Genomic DNA, 13,506 nt, shown 5'->3' on the forward strand with positions numbered 1-13,506 from the left:
GGGACTGGGAGATGAAGAGGGAGGGGCCTATAATCAGGATGAAAAGTGAACAAATTTTAAAAATTTTAAATTTTAAAAATTTAATATGTGAAATAGTATGTTAGTTGCTTTTAGGCAAACATAGAAAAGTGACAGCCAATTTTTCATGAAGAGATATCAATTTTTGTATCAGAAAATGGCTCTTTGCAAAAGGGAGTGTCTGTAATCAGGCAAAGTTTAGAGTCATCTAAGACGCAAACCTCTGGGCATGTTTGTGAGTGACTTTCTAGACTGAGGTGAAAAGATCCATTTTAACTGTGGGCAGTCCTGGACTGAATAAAAGAGAGAGCCAAACACTGACGTTCATACCTCTGCCTCTTGGGAGTGGAAGCCGTGTGACCACCTGCTTCGTGCACATGCCATCGTGATCAGTCCACGATGACCCCTCAGACTGTGAACTGAAACAATTTCTCCCTTACCTTGTTTTTGTCAGGCTTTTTTTTTTTTTTTTTTTTTTTTTTTTTTTTTTTTTTTTTTTTTTTTTTTGTCACAGCAACAAGAAAAAGTAAATAGTACAAACAGGCAAATAATGTGGAGTGATAGGGTGGTGAAGGAAATGAAAAGTTTTATGAATTCGAATCACTAGACTTGGAGGTTCCTAGGAGCCACTCTTCCCAAAGCCGAGGGATCCCAAAGCTGGATCTTAGAGAAACTCCCTAGAGAGACTCCCATAGATAGTGAGATGCTCTGAATTGTTGAGCCAAAAGAGGTTAATCAGCTGATTTCTTCTGTTTTCAACCACCAGATGAAGAATGTGATATTGTTTCTGAGCTTGACATTGACCTTTGATAGGCATTTATATAAGAGTAGGTCATTTCCATGGCATCTGAAGTATTTATGCTTGACTATCAAAGGGCATCCATGCTTCAGGAGATTCCTCCTTGTAAACACCAGCTATCTTCATGCTTGAAGATGCTCATGTACTGAGCCTCACCAGTGTGTTGAGCTCTCTGTAAAACAGGAAGCTATCTTGAATTTCTTAAAATACGAAGTTTTTAACAAATAGATGAAAATAGCATTCTTTATCTCCCACGAGCACTATTAAAACTCTGTAGGCTTGATGGGACTGGCCACATGGAGCAGGCTGGACCACACTTCCTCCTCTATCCTGCTATCCACTTCCCCACCCTCGTTTAGCACTTCTTGACCTATTATTCCTTTCTATGCCTTTATACCACTGCATTCTGTCACACCTCCTGAAAGCCCCGCCTCGTGGCCCTGTAGTAATTTCCTGACCTCTGTGGGTGTTCCAGTTGAAACACAAACATCTGAAGATTCAAAGCTAACATCCACAAATGAGAGAAAACATGCAGGGTTTGTCTTTCCGAGTCTGGGTTACCTCACTCAGAATGCCTGTTCCTATCTACAGCCATTTGCCTATACATTTCACTTCTTAAGCGTCTGAATAATATCCCATGGTGTAAATGTACCGCACGTTCCCTGTCAGTTCACCACCTGATGACCATCTGGGCTGTTTCCACTTTCTGACTGCTGTGATTAGACCAGCAAGAACTGCAGATGAGCAGGTACCTATAGGGGAAGACAGTGACTCCTTTGACTCTATACCCCAAGGTAGTATATATGGATCCTGTAGTAGGTCTATTTTAATCTCTTTGAGAAATCCCCACAGCTATTTTCATAGTGTCTATACATGTTCTCAGCCCCAACACCCACAATAGCATTTGTCTTTTTTTTTTTTTCCCAACCTCGGTCATTTCTTCATCCAATCATTCTGGAGTTTACTTGGGCTCAAGGACCACTTAGAGTAAAAGACACTAAGCTTCTCCCTGTAGCTGCTCCTCAGAACTGTTATCTAATGCTGTGTTCACATTACAAGGATAGCCTACTATGTAGACAGCTATTTTACTTTTACTATTTTAAAACCATTAGAAATCATAGAAGACACAGACACTGTCAAAATGCATGTCCTTTCATGCATGTCTACTAAGTAGCTGAACCATGCAAACACAAAGGACACTTTCCTGTTTCACACACACAAACACACACACACACACACACACACACACACACACACACACACACACATTTTGCTTTGTTTATGCAGAGCATTCTGGCTAAAGACCAATAAACATTTCTTATACTTTTTTCACAGATACATTTGTAAAAGCAAAAGAGAGTCATAACCTACCCTGGGAGTCTAGGAGTACATTGCAAGGCAATCAGCTCTAAGTATAAGACGTAGTTGAAGCTTTACAGTTCATGTGAATCTCATATTTCATTCCATCAGATACCCATATCAGTGTGTTAAATTACTTTCAAGTTAAATTCCTTACTTAACGCCGCCCCCCCCCCAGGAAAAATGCTCAATTTTCCCTGTAAAATAGTGACAAGAAAATAAGTAATATATAAAATTGGAGAAATTTTAAGCCATATCCAGAGCAATATTCAAGGACTCTTGTGCATTAGAAAATGGCACTTTTGGCATCTGCCCTCCCACACCCCCATTGCCACATCTCAGTGAGTAAGTCACATGTACTAAAAATACCATGGGAAAAAAGCCGAAGCCCCTTAGTCAGAGGCTTAATTTTAGAAATGCTGCCACGAGGTTGGGTGAGATTTAGCACTAATCTAATCTCTGCCTTGCCACCTCATTCCTCCACAGTCACTGCTGGTTAAATGGCCTTTATCCAAAATGCCTGGGACCAGAAGTATTTTAGATTCTTTGACATTTTTGACTATTTGTACATTTATGTAATGAAATATCAGGGTAAGACACTAATTCTCAATATAAAAATTCATTTATAACTAACATCTATATATCCACATGGCCCAAAGATAACTTTATACAATATATAAATAATTTTGTGCATGAAACAATGTTTTGTGTGGAATTTTCCATTAGTGGCATCCGGACTGTGGCAATGAAGCCTAGACCAGTTCATATTTGGGTTTTTCCAATGAGTGATATATATTGTGAAGATGATAAACCATTTGGGATTTTTGTGCCAACACAACTTGCTTGGAGTTAATTGACTATAGCACTGTACTGAGAACGATTCAGAATCTGTGTCTGGCAAAACCAAAGATAGCAGTCAGCCATGGGTATATGGATAGCAGCTTACAGTCCAAGTGACAGGTGTACGCCATACCTTCCCTGTTCTAACACTGGTAAATAAGGACATCAATGTCCAGACACTAAACTGTCCTCTCTGATGCATAGAACATTCTGTACCAAAATCTCTATTGCACAGAGCATTCATAATAAGATGTCCTGTCAGTAATAGCCAGAGTTTCATTGACCTTTGCTTTAAAGGGTTATCAGTGTCATTACAGGACTTAAGTACCCATAAATCTACCTTTAATTAATAAAGGCGCAACATTGATCCTCTTTCCATACCTCAATATTTCAGCTTCTCTCTGTACCCTCTTCAATACTCATGTTCTCTCAAATATTATTTATTGGAGCACAAAACACATACTGTTTTACATTTACCTTTTAATGTCTTAGTATAGTTATAGGTCACCCAGATTGTACTTTTTCTTTTTTAACCCAGAGTGCTCTTTGGGGTTAGCTCACAAATCCCTCAAACAACACACTCACCGGACTCTCTTAATAGCTGTATAGTACACATGGTCATTGGAGCTAATTTGCCCTTAGTGTTTCTAGACCAGTTCTCTTTTTCTTGGAGGGAGAGTTAGGAATTTCTTTGTTTTTAGGAAACTTGTGATTTACAACATTTCCTTTTGCCAAAATTCAGAAAAAGGTAAACAACTTAACACCGAATTTAAAAGGCATTTTGTTAGAAGGAAGGGAAAAATATGATCGCCAGAATCTCAAATGTTTATATCTCTGTGTCTGGTGACTTGTGAATGTCTTGGGTGAGGTAAACAAATACTCCTTTTAATAACTTGGTCTTCAGGTGAAAAGTAGGAATAGGACGTACTTAGCATCTGGTAAGCACTAAAGCTTGCACTCAGTCCATGTCTGTAGAGAGCCAACCCAGGGATGGTCCCCTGTGGCTATGCCCCTATTCAGGAAAACTACTAACCAACCCCAACTCATCTCTCTCAGACCCTCCAAGCCTTGGCCAGCACTGCTGTCCTTTAGTGTGCCCAGAGTACAGCTTTTATCAAACCAGTAACCCAATGGAGATATTGGCATTGGCTGTTTCATTTGCAAATCTCAAACCTACTTTCATAGCATCATGTCCCTGTTCAAATTCAGCCTCACAGACACTATCTACCCTGATGTTAAAATGCTCTTGACTATTAAATCTAGTGGATTTCCTATAAAACATAACCCAGATTCATTCAACTGAGCAACTGGGGGTGTAGTGGGGAGTGTATGCACATAAATATGTGTACATTTGTATCTACTGAAACCAAAAGAGAACATCAAATCTGCTGGAGGTGGAATTACACACAGTTGTGAACCATGCTGGGAACTGAATTTGGGTCCTCTGAAGTGCAGGAAGCATTCCTAACTGTTGAGCCACCTGTCCCAGTCCATTGGTACAATTTTTAGATTCTGCCTGTACAGTATTTAGGGAGGTTCTTGTCTCACTTTATTTCTTTGACAAATGGGCTATAAGATATGTTGACATTTATTTAGAAATTATGGACTTTTAATGCTGGGAGAAAGAGAGGGATCATCCCATTCTACTCCCTCAATGTCCACATCAGGAAAAATAGACCCCTTCCGACCCCAGAATAAAATAACAACAACATACATCTTCCTAACAAAGCCTACTCTCATACACTAATTCCACTCTACATCCCTGTATGCGCTGGGTACCAAATGTCCCATCCTGTACCCTTCGTGAATTTCTTTAGGATTCATTTTCTATATTTGTAAAGTGGAAGAGGTTGAAATACAATCTTTTCATATTTAAAAACTGAACCTCAAGAAAGGCATCTTTAAAATATGACACATTTGTCACTGTTGGACTAGAAGTCAATGCAATAGGCATATGACTCTGCAAAGAAAGTGGAGTGAGGAAAAGTTAAGACGGTCTGCCAGGAGAACACATTCACATCTGTTGCTCTGCTCAGTGAATGCCTGCTTCTTGCTGATCACGATTAGTTTAGTTTCTTAAAAAACCAACAACAACAACAACAACAACAAAAACCAGAGCATTCTCCACTCTTGGTCCACAGATATAAATAAGAGTTATTCAGATAATAAAGACTTGATCTAATTTCCAGTCAGTTTGTATGCTCCAAATCATAAACTCATTGCTAGATCCTTCTGCCTTAATTAGTGCCACATTATAACTAGCCTCACGCAGTCTGTTCCGTTGAGCATCAGAAGTTCCACAATCCATTTGATACATTGCATTCCAGATATCTGTTTATTCAGTTGTTACAAATTGCCAATGGGACAGAAACTGTCTGTCACTTCCAGAGCAATTAGTGAGTGAAAACTTATCAAAAGAAATCTGTCAAGTCTGAGTAAGTATAAATATTGCATGAAAGTCCCCAAGGAAATCAAACTGAGTGGGATCTGTTTTTTTGTTTTGTTTTGTTTTGTGCTTTTCTTCTCGTTGCAGCACATGATAGTTTGTTTTGTTTTGTTTTCTTGGCTTCACTTTTTTTTTTTTTTAAGAGTGTTGATAACATTTTATATAACCCAATGGATTAATGTTTTGCTCTGGTGAAAATAGGTTTTGGTTCTTCAGGGAAATTTGTATTGTCTGTTGAGTGGTTTAACAATGGTGTTCTTTATTTTAAAATGCCAAGGGTGTCTGTTGTCCTGGCAGAGTGCTGAAATGGGAGCATTGCCAGAAGCATGAGGTCATTTTCTGCCTAGCCATCTTTGGATGTCCCACCCTGACCTTTTCTAGGCCTCGGTATTTTCATATCTTCTAAGTCTAGAAATGCAGCATGATCTGTTGGTGCTATTTAGCTTTACTACTTTTTCTGCCTGTTTTGATATTGTTCTGTTATTGGATTATATTCTTTCCAGTCCTCCTGATGGCCCTGAACCTATATACAAACACAAACACAATATTTCAGGTAGTGATATTTGCTTTGAAGAAAACTAAGTTAATTTATCAGTTGGAGATGTCCTGTTGAGGGCTGAGCATTCTGTCAAACACTGTTATTTTACCTGTTCTCCAGCTGAGACTTTTCTCCTTGTCTTCAGGATGAGGAACTTACAAAAGGACAGGTTTTGAATTGATGGTTTTAGGGTCCTTCGCACCAGATATTTGATACTTTTTTATTTTAAATTAAATTTTGTTCTCTTACAAGGAAATGGGTTTTGCTGTGATGGAGCAGCTTTACACATAATATAATCATGCTTCATTATTTTCCCCACTGTGTACCCTCCTCTGCTTCCTCCTTGCTATTTTCTCTGTACCTGTACATGTTCTTCTTCTAATATATATTATATATTTTTTTTCATTTCTCATATGCACTCCTTTCTCCTCTCATGTCTTCTTCCTTCTTTCTCATAGTCTCTTTCTATTTTCATCCAGCACAAACACATGATCATGCATGCATGTACACATGGGTTGGGGGGGAGAGAGAGAGAGAGAGAGAGAGAGAGAGAGAGAGAGAGAGAGAGAGAGAGAGAGAGAGAGAGAGAGATTGAAGTCTAGGTTCTATAAACATCTGAAAGTAAAATATTTGTCTTTCCAATTCTGTATCCTTTTTTGTTTTCCTATAAATATCATAATTTTCTTTGAAATTCTTTTTGGCACTTCAGGTTTAGTCTCTTTTCAAGCGTGAAAAGTAGTTATGGCATCATATTGTTATTACAACTTGACAAGATTATTATAACTTACTGTTTCATCATTTTTTGCTCCCATTATTCACCATCATTTCTTCCTCAGCTTTCATTTACCCTTTATTCAATTTGAATATAAATTCTTCTCCTCAGTATGATTTACAACTTCCCAATTAGATAGAGTTCATGGCAATTGTGGAGTCAAGTGATATTCCAGGATTTGTCCCTGTAATAAGCTAAGAAAGATACAATGATGAGCTTGAACAGGTGATGTGTTCTCATGATCCCATCTACTCAGGATTCTGAGGCAGAAGGAACACAAGTTTGAGTCCTACATGGCCAACTTAGTCAAGCCCTGTCTGCAGATCAGAAGTAAAAAGAGGTTGGGAATATTGGTCTAGTATACAGTGCTTACATTATGTAATTTGTTCACCATCGATCATGCACGACAACTGGAACAAGTGTTTTTGCTAAAAAAAAAAAACAAAAAAACAAAAACAAACAAACAAACAAACAAACAAAAACCTTAATCCCTAGATGCTGTAGTAATTGGTGAGGCACTTTGAGATTATATTGCAAGCTAGTGATATGCAAAAGTTGAAGTATGACTTGAAATGTTGATTGCTTGCCTCTGTGCTATGACACAGTCCTTGAGAAAAGCGGCTAGAAAGAGATTGACTTTGGTTTATAGCTCTAGGGTGTAGCCCATCACAGTAGGGAAAGGACACTGGTAGGAGCTTACAGTAGCTTGTCAGTTACATGGGCTATGGAATCAGAAAGCAAAGGAGACAAAAGTTTGTGCTCAGCAACATATCTCCCTTTTATTCAGTCCAAGACCTCAGGCAAAGGGATGGCACTACCCACATTGAGGGTTTGCCTTCCTACCTTAACTAACCTACTCTATGTAATCCCTCACAACTGTGCACACAGGTTTGCCTCCCCAGTGAATCTAGATCTAGTCAAGTTGGGAATATTAACCATCACAAGTCCAACCTGACATTCAAACATACCACGTTTAAACCATCATCTTCTACCTACTGTTTCCATAGGCTTATGGCCACCCCATAATTCCAAATGCATAAAATGCATTCAGTCCTGCTTCACAAGTCCCCATAGTCTTTCAAAATTCCAATGTATTGTAAATCCAAATCCCAAATCTCGTATGAAATTTAATGCCATCTCTTACTTCATCATAAAATAATAAAAAGTTAGTAACATCCAATATAAAGTAGCAAAAAATAACATTCCGATTCCAGCAGGGAGGAATAAGGACGTAGTAAGGAAAGATAAAGCCAAAACAAACTGAGAGAGAAGAAAGATAGGGGCATCACTGGGACTTGCAGCCTTCTGGCCTAGCTTCAGGATCAGGGAGAGACTCTGCATCAAAAGGAATAAAGTGAACAGAGAAGGACCATGACACCTGATTTCCTCCTCTGGTCTTTCTAAGTGTGCACACACTACATACATACAGCAAACTTAGACACAGACAAACAGACAGAGGGGGAGAGGGAGAGGGAGGAAAGGAAGAGAGGGAGGGGAAGAGGAGGGAGAGGAAGAGGGGAGAGAGGTAAAGAGAACTTAAAGAGGGGAGGATTTATTTTGGCCCACAGTTTCAGGATTTGCTTCATCATGGGAGGAAAGTCATGGACGCAGGAGACTGAGGCAGTTGAGTTTATTGACTCCACGGCAGGACCAAAGGGAGATGAATGTTTGTGTTCAACTCAATTTCTCTTATATTATTCTGCTCAGGACCCCAGCCAATGGAATGGCACTGGCCACATTCAGGATTTGTCTACCCAATTCACTCAATCTAACCTACATAATTCTTCACAAATATGCCCGGAGGTATGATTCTAGATTGACCGTGCCAAGTTGACAACCAATATCAACAATGATACTTGGTTCAAATATGGTTATGATTTAATACTGGGGAGTTGGTTTGTTTAGTGTTTTGTAATACTTAGGGTTACGCATTGACAAGATCAGCAATCACTAGGGAGATGGGTCTACAAGCATGCTTGTGAGGGATTGTTTTGATTATGTTAATTGAGTTAGGAATACCTGCCTAAATTAGATGGCAGTATTCTTTCCCTGGAATACAATCCTGAATTTATTTAAAAACAAAAGTGAGCTAAGGTTCTTCTCTCCCTATTTCCTGATTGTGGATTCCATGTGACCTGCTGTTTCAGTTAGCGCTCCCCTGACTTGCCTGCCCTGTTAGACTGTACCCCTGACTTGTCTGCCATTTTAGACTGTACCCCTGACTTGCCTGCCATGTTAGACTGTACCCCTGACTTGCCTGCCATGTTAGACTGTACCCCTGACTTGCCTGCCCTGTTAGACTGTACCCCTGACTTGCCTGCCCTGTTAGACTGTACCCCTGACTTGTCTGCCATGTTAGACTGTACCCTCGACTTGCCTGCCTTGTTAGACTGTACCCCTGACTTGCCTGCCATGTTAGACTGTACCCCTGACTTGCCTTCCATGTTAGACTGCACCCTTGAACATGAGTGGAACTAAATCTTGAGTTCCTTGCCAGCATATTTAATCACAAAACAGGAAAATAAACTAAAACTAAAAATGCCCTATCTGCTACATAGATTTTGTTTTTGTTCGTCTCTTTTTAATTAAATTCATCTCAATGACTATAAAACAAATATTATATAAACTAATACAATAAAGTAATGCTTCAACACATATACACTATTTAAACTTTAAGTCAGGTTGACATTATCTCTCCAAAGGTTATTATTTTTTGTGACAAATACTTCTAAAATATTTTTTTAGGAAGTACAGTACATTACTGTTACTTTCTGCTGTTTCTTATTATTTTGTTTAATGTTAGATGATATAGTATATATAGTATACACGTAATAGTATATATTTATTTTCTATATATGCATGTCTGTGTGTATGCTCAATGTTTTTTAATTGAAGTCATTGCATTAGTTCAAGTTTTCCAAGTTGAGCTTTGTATGTTTAGAAAAACAATATGTGTACACAATTCTGTAGAACCATCTCTCTCTCTCTCTCTCTCTCTCTCTCTCTCTCTCTCTCTCTCTCTCTCTCTCCCTCACCCTCTTTCTCTCAGTGTGTGTGTGTGTGTGTGTGTGTGTGTGTGTGTGTGTGTGTGTGTGTAACCTGAAGACAGGAGCTGACATAGAGGCCATGGTAGAACATGGCTCACTGTCCTGCTCATACAGCTTTTCTTATATATGCCTGTATCCCAGTATCCAGAGGTGGCTCCACCCACAGAAACTGGGACCTCCTACATTTATCATCAACCAAGAAAGTGCTCAGTGACAAATTTAATGTAGGCCATTGCTCAAATGAAATTCCCTCTTCCCAGATGACTCCAGCTGACATCAAGTTGACAAAGCATAACCAGCACACTTATCAAAATGTCCAGGAAAAAAAGAAATTCTTGCCAAGTGACTTGATCATGTGACATTTTGAATTTAAGGTTGAGTGTGGAACAAGAGGGCTCCATTCAAGGACCAAACTGTAGGAGATGCTGCGGCGTGCTCTTAGAGTTGGTTATGTCTCCCATAAAATCACCAAAGCACTTAAGTCACGAATACAGCGAAAATGAAAGAAACTAACTTAGTCACAAATACACTAGATAGCATGTTAGCAGAATAAATTTTCTTTCTTGAGACAGAGATTCACGCATCTCAGGCTAGCCTGGAACTTATGTTGTTGTAGATACCCTTGAATTTCTGATTATTTTCTCACTCATGAATGCTGGGATTACAGATGTGCACTGCTATAACTAGAGAATGAGGTGCTGAAGGCTAAACTTAGGTCCTCCTTCATGCTAGGCAAGCTATCAAGCAACTGAGCTCTACCTCTAGCTCCATCAAATCTACTTGTAAAGGGAGAAGGGGGAATGTGCAGGTACCCAAGAAGCAGAATGGTTAAGAGAAAATATAAAGGCAAATATGTCTGAAAAGAGGCCTTGTGAAACCCATTCATTTGTATGCTGTAATGAATGAGCAAAATGAAGCATTTTTTTTTAATTATTAAGCTAGTGACAGAGATGATAATAATGGAAATCTCTACAACACTGCAGACATTTCAATAATTTCTGCATCAACTATTAGTACATATTCCTATATGCTATATAGGTACACATACCTATATACCAGTTTAAATTATCAACATTTTATTGATTAAGAAGTAGAGAGTGAGAGAGTATAAGTGGCTTCTCTTATGTAACACAGATTTAAGTTTTGCTGCTTTTCCTCCAGTTACCAAATACCAGATGCCTTTTTTTTTCTAATTGCTGCGTTCTGGTTGCTAAATTTCTCCCTTAGAGTTGAGAGACCTTCACAGCCACTAGCCATCTCAAGAATTTGAAAAAAAATCTCAAAGGAAAATTTATACTTTTGTATATTTGATTTCAACCCTCTTTGGGAAAGTGAGAAATGATTAATTTTCTGCTTGTAAATTGCCTTGCAGTGTCTACTTTGTGACTTTGGAGGTGGTAATTTATATCTAAATTTTTCTTATAGCTTCCTAGAGGATACATGGTGTTCTCATTGTCCATATGAGAGCACAGGAACACCGAGAGATGGCAGGGTTTGCTATAAATGGAATTATGAAGTTGAATACAGAGTACTTTGTCTGTCTTGCTGATTTTATACATCTTTTCTTACTGGAAGGTGTCCCTGCTATGTTATGTTTCCTCGTGACCTCTTATCTGGTCTTTTTCTATATTAAAGTTTATGTACTTTTGTTGTTATTGTTGTTCTTTTGGTTTGATTGTTTGTTTTTTTGTTTTGGTTGGGAAAATAACCAACTTACTGTGTGTTGTATGACTTTTCTTTTTAAATTTTTAAAAGTATTTTTCTTCTTTTTTTAATGTTTATGGAGTGTTTTACTTGCATATATGTTGGTGCAACATGTGTATTCCTGGTACCTAAGGGTGCCAGAAGAAGGCATCAGATTGTCTGTAACTGGAGTTTCAGATGATTGTGAGCTGTCATCCAGGTACTGGGAGTTGAACTGGGGTCCTCTGGAAAATCAAGTACTCTTAAATGTTGATCCATTTCTCCATCCTTATGTAACTTTTCTTGGGAATGTAAACAAACATCTACTTATTGCAGATAAGTCACTAATACAAACCAAAGAAACTATGCCCCCATAATCTAGACTAGAAAATCACATAAAGCCTACCTCACATGAGTGACAACTAAGAAACCTGTATCCACAGAGCTCGCTCGTCCTATCATGTGAGGTTGGAGTCACTTCTTCCTGATGCATCTTCCTACTTCCATAACTATGAAGAAAGGTTTTATGGATTTATTAAGTTTCAGGAACTTCTTGAGACTTAGATGTTTGTTTCCTTCTTGTTCCTTATAAGCTTCCTTTACTTTCTGAGTCTTAAAAATGCTTTTTTCCAAAATAGGATATTTCATATCAGAAGAAATTGTTCCATGACCTTGGGGAAAAAACTTGTTTGCTTCTGCTCAGTATCCTCTCACCATCAGCATGGGTTACCTCTAATTACATGCACATGCAGAAAGTGATTAACTTTTCTCATAGAAACATAATTATAGCTCTCTGAGATAATACATGTGGAAATGCTATAATTCTGGGATAAAGGGAGAGTAATTTACATGACCCTTCTTTTGTATGTCAACAATGGAATATTAAGGCAAACCATGTTTCTTATTACTTATTCAGTGGTTGAGGTCAATTATGGTTGGGATTCACTGAAGGATTAAACAGCAAAAATGCCTTCTACAGTAATTAGAGTTCTCTTTATAAAGCTCAAGTGGCCTTTCTGCCACTTACGAAGGACCATTCATGCATTTAGAATTTAAGTAGGCTCATATAAAAGAATGACATAGAGTAACTCAGCCAACTGTTTCTACAACCAGAGGCTCGCTGTGTGACTTGTTTTTTGTTTTTTGGTTTTTTTTTTCTCCTTCCCCCAACAAAGTGATTTTTAAAGATAAAAGTAATATTAAACAATAAGGGCCAGTAGCCAGTTTACCATGTCTCAGGTTTGGATACATCTGAGTTCACACTTCATAAAGAAGAATGAACTGCCTGGAGTTGAAGTTTGGTGTCCTGGATCATGATGGGTCATTGTAGCCCATCAGATAAATTCATAGTCATTTGGGGTTCTTTGAATTTGAAAACATGGGTTTATATGTTCATTCACAAAATGAAAGGAAGAGCTGTCCAAAGCATATTTCCAGATAGGACTGCTCCATACAATTGCCCCACTGCATTCTGGGACGAGTACAACTATTTACAAGCTTGCTTCTCTGACCACTATTGTTCCACATACACTTTTTTTTGTTTTGTTTTGTTTTTTTGAAACAGGATTTCTCTGTGTAGCCTTAACTGTCCTGGACTCACTTTTGTAGACCAGGCTGGCCTCGAACTCACAGAGATCCACCTGCCTTTGCCCCCTGAGTGCTGGAATTAAAGGTGTGTACCGCCATGCCTGGTCATGTACACTTTCTTATGGCTATGTCTTTTAACAACTGTATTTTGAAGAACATATCTTACATATGGAATAATTAAACCATCCGTGTGTGTTTGGCTAGAAATGACTACAATATGTAATTATTAGCTTATTAAATTTTTGGAGAAGTCATCCACTTTCTAAGTAAGGAGAGAAGAGAATTTCAGCTGAGAGTGGGAGAAGTGGGGAAAAACATAGAGTGAATCTTGGCGATCACTCTCTCTAGTTAAGGTTAAGAGGTTGAATTCATTGCTGTTTTTCTGTATCCAATCTTCATGAAAAGAGTGAAATGCAT

At 38.4% G+C, this 13,506-nt stretch overlaps 1 protein-coding gene across 4 annotated transcripts in view; it reads left to right on the top strand.

The window, feature by feature from the left end:
• The window catches only part of LOC127197235 (contactin-4), a 746,803-nt gene that overhangs the window by 517,197 nt on the left and 216,100 nt on the right, over window positions 1-13,506 (top strand). The gene's annotated exons all lie outside the window — the stretch shown is intronic.

Source organism: Acomys russatus, chromosome 13 (genome assembly GCF_903995435.1).
Source record: "Acomys russatus chromosome 13, mAcoRus1.1, whole genome shotgun sequence".
Classification (NCBI taxonomy): domain Eukaryota; kingdom Metazoa; phylum Chordata; class Mammalia; order Rodentia; family Muridae; genus Acomys; species Acomys russatus.